Raw genomic sequence first — 7,365 nt, 5'->3', positions numbered from 1 at the left:
TACAGTTCTCAGCATTTAAAATGACAGACATTATAGGAATTGCTGAGCCCTAATAAGGGTTTCAGTAATAAAATTCAGTAATAAATTACAATGCTTCTGTGGAAATCAGAGTAAGATTCAGGAGAGAATTGGTTTCAATCAGATCATGCTATTTCATAAAGCCAAGCATGTAAGAAATTATGAATTTGTATATTTGACCTCATTATGAATAAAATGGAGGTACAAAGTGTTTAAAAAACACAGTGCAACCCTAAGTTGTATCTCTATCACAAACATATTTATTGGAAATAAACACTCTGTTTTAATAGAATGTACTTTGAAATAATTGTCTTCAGGTATAACCCAAAATTGAATTAGGCCCTTGGCAACAAAAAAATAAGTGTACAGTGCAACTAGCTGACCATAATGTTACACTCCTATGTACTATTACTCTTTAGCTGCAACTCTTTGATAATACATTTAGATTCATGTTGAACACCTTAATTGGTGCTCATTCAATACAACTCAGGAATCCTACCATCATCAGATCCTGAAAACAAGTCATTTTTCTGAAGCTGTGTATAGCTTTTACACTGGGACCTATAAGCCAGAATGAAGCTGCAATTGTTACTTCTCCTTTAAAAAGGAAGGGAAAACTATTTAGATAGTAAACAGGCCACAATTGTTGCCTTGTACAAGGAACTTGTGGTTAGATAACATCTGGCACAGAGGTGCAGCAATTGTATTTTGGCAATTTTCTGTGCATTTGCCTAGCTTATCTTTGTCAAGCAGCTTTTATACAGTCATGATTTATGTAGTTTGAATATTTATTTTCCCAAATACACTGAAGCAGAGTAATGGTGGCCACATAGCTAGGTCAGCTTGAGAGCAGGCCTAAAAGAAGCTCCATTGGTCTTTGTTGAATTTCTTCTTCTACTCTAGTCAATGCTCTAGTCAACTCCCGCTCTCTCTTCCTCGGAGTACCTTGAGATGAACAGAAACAATTGGATATAGACTACAGAAGATGATATACCTCAACTGCATCAAATGGCTGGTTTGGGGTAAAACATTCTTCTTCTTCATGGTCGCTGTACATAACACATTATGGGGTCTGCGCCTGCGCGGAGCTTCTCTTGGAAATTTCCTTAAGCTGAGGATCACTACCGTCCACTGCGCATGCGTAGCCAGGTTCCCGCCTTCCCTCCCAGTTCTCTTTCGACCAACTAAGGTTTGAGGGCAAACTGTCATCTTGGCCCTGTGGGGAAGAAGAAAGAGCAAGGGGACAGGAGCAGGCAGAAGAAACATCATGGCCTGCTCCTGTTGGACTCTTCCCCCACCCCCACAGGGCAAACTGTCATCTTGGCCCTGTAGGGAAGAAGAAAGAGCAAGGGGACAGGAGCAGGCAGAAGAAACATCATGGCCTGCTCCTGTTGGACTCTCTCTCTCTCTCCTTCCCCCCCACTCCTCCTGAACTCCTGTTCCTTGTGTGTCATGTCTTTATTAGACTGTAAGCCTGAGGGCAGGGACTGTCTTTTTTGCTAAGTGTAAGCCGCTCTGAGAGCCTTTTTTGGCTGAGGAGCGGGGGTATAAATATGATAAATAAAATCTATATAAATAAAAATGTAAATGTTCGTTCGAAACAGACGTTATATCTCCGAAAGTTCTTCACCGATTGCTTTGAAATTTTGACACAACGTTGCATTCGAATATGCGAGCGTTGTTATGTAACTATGTTCTATATGGGGACAAAAGTTTGTCTTAAAATCGAAGAAATAGGCCTCCTCAAAACCAGTCCTGCTGATCATTGTGACATCGCCAACCAGTAGGCCAATCCACTGCCTCTGCCTTCTCTCTTATTTGCATGTTCTCTCACAATTGGCTGAGTGAATATAGATGTCACACCTGTGACAGTTACACGTTCTGAAGAAAGGTAACTGCCACGAGTTTCCGCTAACCTCCTCACCGTAAAAACATCCTTTTTAAAAAACCAAACAATTTGCTTTACTTCATCCAAATAATGCCTCACAGAAGATCACACTTAGGTCGTCGTACTCGCAGAGCGGAAGCACTGCGACGAGAAATTGCAAATCAGACTGAGGAAGAATGGGCATCAGCAAACGAGAAAAAAAGAAAAAGAATGCCTCAAATACGTGCCAAGGAACCAGGCAAGCAACGTTCAGCCAGACTTGAGGATGCACGATTGCGAGCACGGCAATCGCGTTCTACAGTTTCAGATCGAGTCGACGGACAACCTGGCATATTCAAAGAAACAACGATGGGCAGACTGTATACCGTGCATCCCAATCAAGATGAATGCTTCTTTCTTCGCATGTGCCCGGTCCAACGTCTTTCCATCAATTGAGAATTGTCAACGGCGTTACACATGCCACTTTCCGCAGTGCATGTCAAGCTCTGAATTTATTGGAGAACGACCGACACTGGGATGTATGCATTAATGACGCGTGCAACACGTCACATCCAAATCAAATTCGTGCATTGTTTGCAATCATATTGACCGCCTGCTCTCCTTCATCTCCAACAGAGTTATGGGAGAAATATAAATCGGACATGGCTGAAGATATTCTCCGTCGAATACGCAAAGAAAATTCAAATATAAACATGGATTTCACACCAGAAATCTACAACGAAGCGTTGATAATGATTGAAGATTTGTGCTTAGAAATCGCAAACAAAGTTCTCAATCAATTGCGAATGCCATCACCAAATCGAACTGTTGCTGCTTTGTTTGATGTAGAATTGCGTCGTGAACAAAATTACAACACGGATGATCTTTTGTCGTATGTGCAATCAAATATTCCTAAGCTAACGCTTGAGCAAAAATGCATTTACGATCAAATAATGAAAACCATCAATAACGAGATTGGAGAAATCTTCTTCTTAGATGCGCCAGGAGGAACTGATAAAACGTTCCTAATTAGATTGATTCTGGCAGCAATTCGATCCCAAAATGACATAGCCTTAGCTCTTGCGTCGTCCGGAATAGCTGCGACATTGCTACCTGGTGGAAGAACTGCTCATTCCGTTTTGAAATTGCCATTAAACATACAATTCATTGAAACTCCCACGTGCAACATTTCCAAAGCATCCGGCATAGGAAAAATATTACAAAAATGCAAACTTATTGTTTGGGATAAATGCACAATGGCACACAAAAAATCACTCGAGGCTCTTGATAGATCATTGCAAGATTTGCGTGGAAACATCAGACCATTTGGGAACACATTAATATTGCTTGCAGTAGATTTCAGGCAAACATTACCTGTAATTCCTCGATCGACACCAGCGGACGAAATAAATGCTTGCCTGAAATACTCTACTTTGTGGCGACACGTAAAGACGTTAAAATTAACTACAAATATGCGTGTCCAGCTGCAAAACGATCGATCAGCTGAGATATTCTCACGTCAATTGCTGGAAATTGGGAACGGAAAGGTGCTGGTTGATCTGACCTCAGGACGAATTTTATTACCTCATAACTTCTGTAATTTAGTGACGTCAAAAGAAAAATTGGTTGAAAAAGTATTTCCAAATATTCAAACCAATTATAAGAATCATGATTGGCTGAGTGAACGAGCTATTCTTGCGGCCAAGAACAAAAACATCTACGAACTTAACAATATTATTCAATCTAACATTCAAAGCGAGGCAGTCACATACAAGTCCATCAACACTGTTGTGGAAGCAGATGAAGCGGTTAATTATCCAACAGAATTTTTGAATTCACTCGATCTGCCAGGGATGCCACCGCACGTACTGCAATTGAAAATCGGCGTGCCAATTATCATGTTGCGAAATATCAACCAGCCAAAACTTTGCAACGGCACGCGGCTTGCAGTAAAAAAATTACTGAGCAACGTCATAGAAGGAACAATCTTGACAGGACCTTTCAAAGGTGAAGATGTCCTCATTCCTCGCATTCCTATGATTCCAACGGATATGACATTTCAATTTAAGAGATTGCAATTCCCAATTCGATTGGCGTTTGCAATCACCATCAACAAAGCTCAGGGCCAATCTTTAGAATTGTGCGGTTTAGATCTAGACACAGATTGCTTCTCACATGGACAATTATACGTTGCGTGTTCTAGAGTCGGCAAACCAGACAATCTCTATATCTACACAGACAATGGAACAACTAAAAATATTGTATATCCACAAGCATTGTGAAATTAAACATATTAGAAACATATTAGAAAATTTGTCTTTTCATTCTTTTCAATTTAACCAGACTGAGCCACAGCAACGCATGGCAGGGTACAGCTAGTAAATAAATAAAAATAAACTAGCGGTTAGCTTCTTCCAATCTTTGCTCCGTTCTAGAAAGAGTTTTAGTGATATTGCTGGGGTGTTTTCTACTTCGTAGTAGTTAAAGTTAGATTGTTTACTGTTTAGTGTTTATTGAAAAAAAAATTAAATTTAGATAGTGTTTTTTTGTCTTTCGTCTCTATGGAGATGCATGGCACTCTGTGCCCCTTTTTGCAAGTGCCAACAGTGCGGGAGCAAGCTACCGCCTACTGACGGACATTCACTTTGTTTATTTTGTCTTTGGGAAACCCACATCGTCGAAGCATGCTCGCGCTGTATGAAGTTTACTAGGCAAACTAAGAGACACTGATCAGACCGCCTAAAAGCCGTCCTGTGGCGAAAGGCATTGGGAAAGGTATATTCTACAAAAAACAACAACAGTGCACCAGCTATGGCTTCACCTCCAGCTACCTTGCTGCCTGAGCATGAGAAACCACCTAACAATCGACCCGAGCTGTCGTCCTCAAAAACTTCTTCAGCACTCCCTACGACTAAGAAGTCAACAAAGAAGGCAAAAAAATACTAAGCCTTCTATGGAGGACCATAAGAGAAAGAAACACCAAAAAGATGGTTCAGCCCCCCAAAAGCCGAGAGTGTCAGACACCGGCCCTCCGGTTTCTCAGGTTCTGGCTGATGTGAGGGAGGTTTTACCCCTCCCCCTCCTCAATCGCCTCCTGGTCTACTATCACCCTCGAATCCTATGATGAGATTGCAAGACCTCGATATCAATACTAGGGGTCCTTCGGTACTGACGCCTCGACGCCAGCATTCAACATCGATATACGAGGGAGAAATAAGGCATCTCTCGCCCCCTCATCCGAGCTTTTCCTCACATGAACTGTTGCCTCCGCTACAGTCATTCATGATACCTAGATTACCAGACAGGCATCGATGGGAGACATCCCCAGCATCAGCCTATTCAAATTGATCTAGACCTCCGAGATCAGAGGATTTCAATCGTATGGATCACTTACCATACATACTGGCTGCTCAGAGTCTTCCCAAATACAAACAATGCAAGACGTTTCCTCCTGACTATACCCGTTGACATCACTCGTTCTCTGCTTTGGTGGACTCATCGCCTTTTAGAAAGTCACAACGCATGTTCATTGCATATGAGGGTCCCAACCGAGGAGCACCCATTTTGCCACAACGTTTTTCTTCCTGGGTCATACAGGCTATTTCCTTAGCCTACCAAGTAGCAGGCCTGGAACTCGACCAACCAATTCGTTCCCACTCCACCAGGGCAGTTTCGGCATTGACAGCTTTTGGAAGAGGCATGTCGGTGGCAGACATTTGTAAGGCTGCAACATGGTCCAGTCCATCCACCTTCGTGACCCATTACAACTTAGACACCAGAGCTAGGAAAGATTGCTCCTTTGGAAGAGTGGTCCTTTCTGCAATATTGGTCTAGGACATCTCACCTACCCTCCTCCAGTAAGTGAGCTAATTACTCGCCCATAATGTGTGATGCACACAGACACCACGAAGAAGAAATGCAGGTTACTCACCTGTAACTTTAGTTCTTCGAGTGGTCACCTGTGCATTCACACAACCCATCCACCGCCCCCACTTTTGGGACCGATGTCCTTTGTATGTGGATACCAAGGGTGTCCCCTCTCTGCCTTGAGGCCATCTAGTCGGTCTCAGGGAACTGAGGGGAAGGCAGTGGACGGTGGGGGAAGGGTTCCCACCTAAAATGATCCTCAGTTTAAGGAAATTTCCGAGAGAAGCTCCACGCAGGCGCAGAACCCATAATGTGTGAATGCAAAGATGACCACTCGAAGAACTAAAGTTACAGGTAAGTAACCTGCATTTCTTGAATTATGGATACCTTAAGAGGACTTGCACACAGCTCAAACTGGTATTGAGAAAACATGAGGGAGATTTTATATCATAAATATTTACCAGAGAAACAGCAACCAAGATGTTAATTGGACCACTGAGTAGTTTTTGAAGAACAGTTGCCATCACTCAAACAAATATAAAATAAATTCTACAGCCCATATGCATATCTTATTTCATGTAAATATGGACACATTTAAATTTACTAGAGTGAGTGGCATTGAAAACAACCATAAAAGGGAATTCAGTCAGGCTAATTAAAAACCACTGACAAAGCCAATCAGTGACACTGGAGTACTGGGATTTTTATGAAGGGCAGGATATAAATAAAACCAAATAAATAAATAAATACTATCACTCAGTTACCATATGTATTTATAGAATACCTACAGCACACTGTTGACCTCTTGCAGGGGAAAATTATCATCAACTGAAATTACAGTTAGTCATTCAGAAGTATAAAAAAAGAAGTCATGTGCTAATGTCAACTGATTTTTTTTTGGAAGTAATTCTGTTGCATAACAATCTACAACAATAGCAGACCCTGCAAAAAGTTCCTGTTTCATTTGTTTTTAATTCAGAATGAAAATACAACCATGCATACAGTAATGTATTTTCAAACCATAGTATACAGGAAAACCAGGTACAACAAATTTAGCTGTAGGAGACCTCCCTTTAAGTTTCTCCCTTTTGAATGAATTATTAAAGATACTATCATGAAATATCAGATTAAAACTACATACATTTAAGGCAGAGGAATTACACTATAGGTAATCTCTTATATTATTGTCTGACTGATAGAATCATAGTATCAGCTGTGTAATATATTTTCTTTTTTTACAAATAAGAACTCTTTACATCTGGGGGTGGGAGTGTTAATGTGCTTCTAAAGAAGGGATTGACAAGCATGCATTTAGCTACTGATGCTAAGGTTGCCAACTTTCAATTCATACTTGGCTCCAGTGCCTTTAACAGAAGCTTAATGAGCAGAGATCACCTAGTAATAATGTGTATCTCCACACTCTAAAAAGCTTGCCAGCCCACTGTAATTCACTACCCCAAGAATGAGTTGTTGTTTTCTTGCCCCGTCCCCAGGCTTAGCCAAAAAATTTTCTCCAAGGAAAACATTAAGGGTGCAATCCTATGGACTGCGCCCCCACTGTTCAGAACATGACCCTCCCCCTTTCCTCATGCGCCCCAATTGGCCTCCTCCGT

The sequence above is a fragment of the Elgaria multicarinata genome, chromosome 9 (genome assembly GCF_023053635.1).
Source record: "Elgaria multicarinata webbii isolate HBS135686 ecotype San Diego chromosome 9, rElgMul1.1.pri, whole genome shotgun sequence".
Taxonomy (NCBI): domain Eukaryota; kingdom Metazoa; phylum Chordata; class Lepidosauria; order Squamata; family Anguidae; genus Elgaria; species Elgaria multicarinata.
This window is presented reverse-complemented; position numbering follows the sequence as displayed.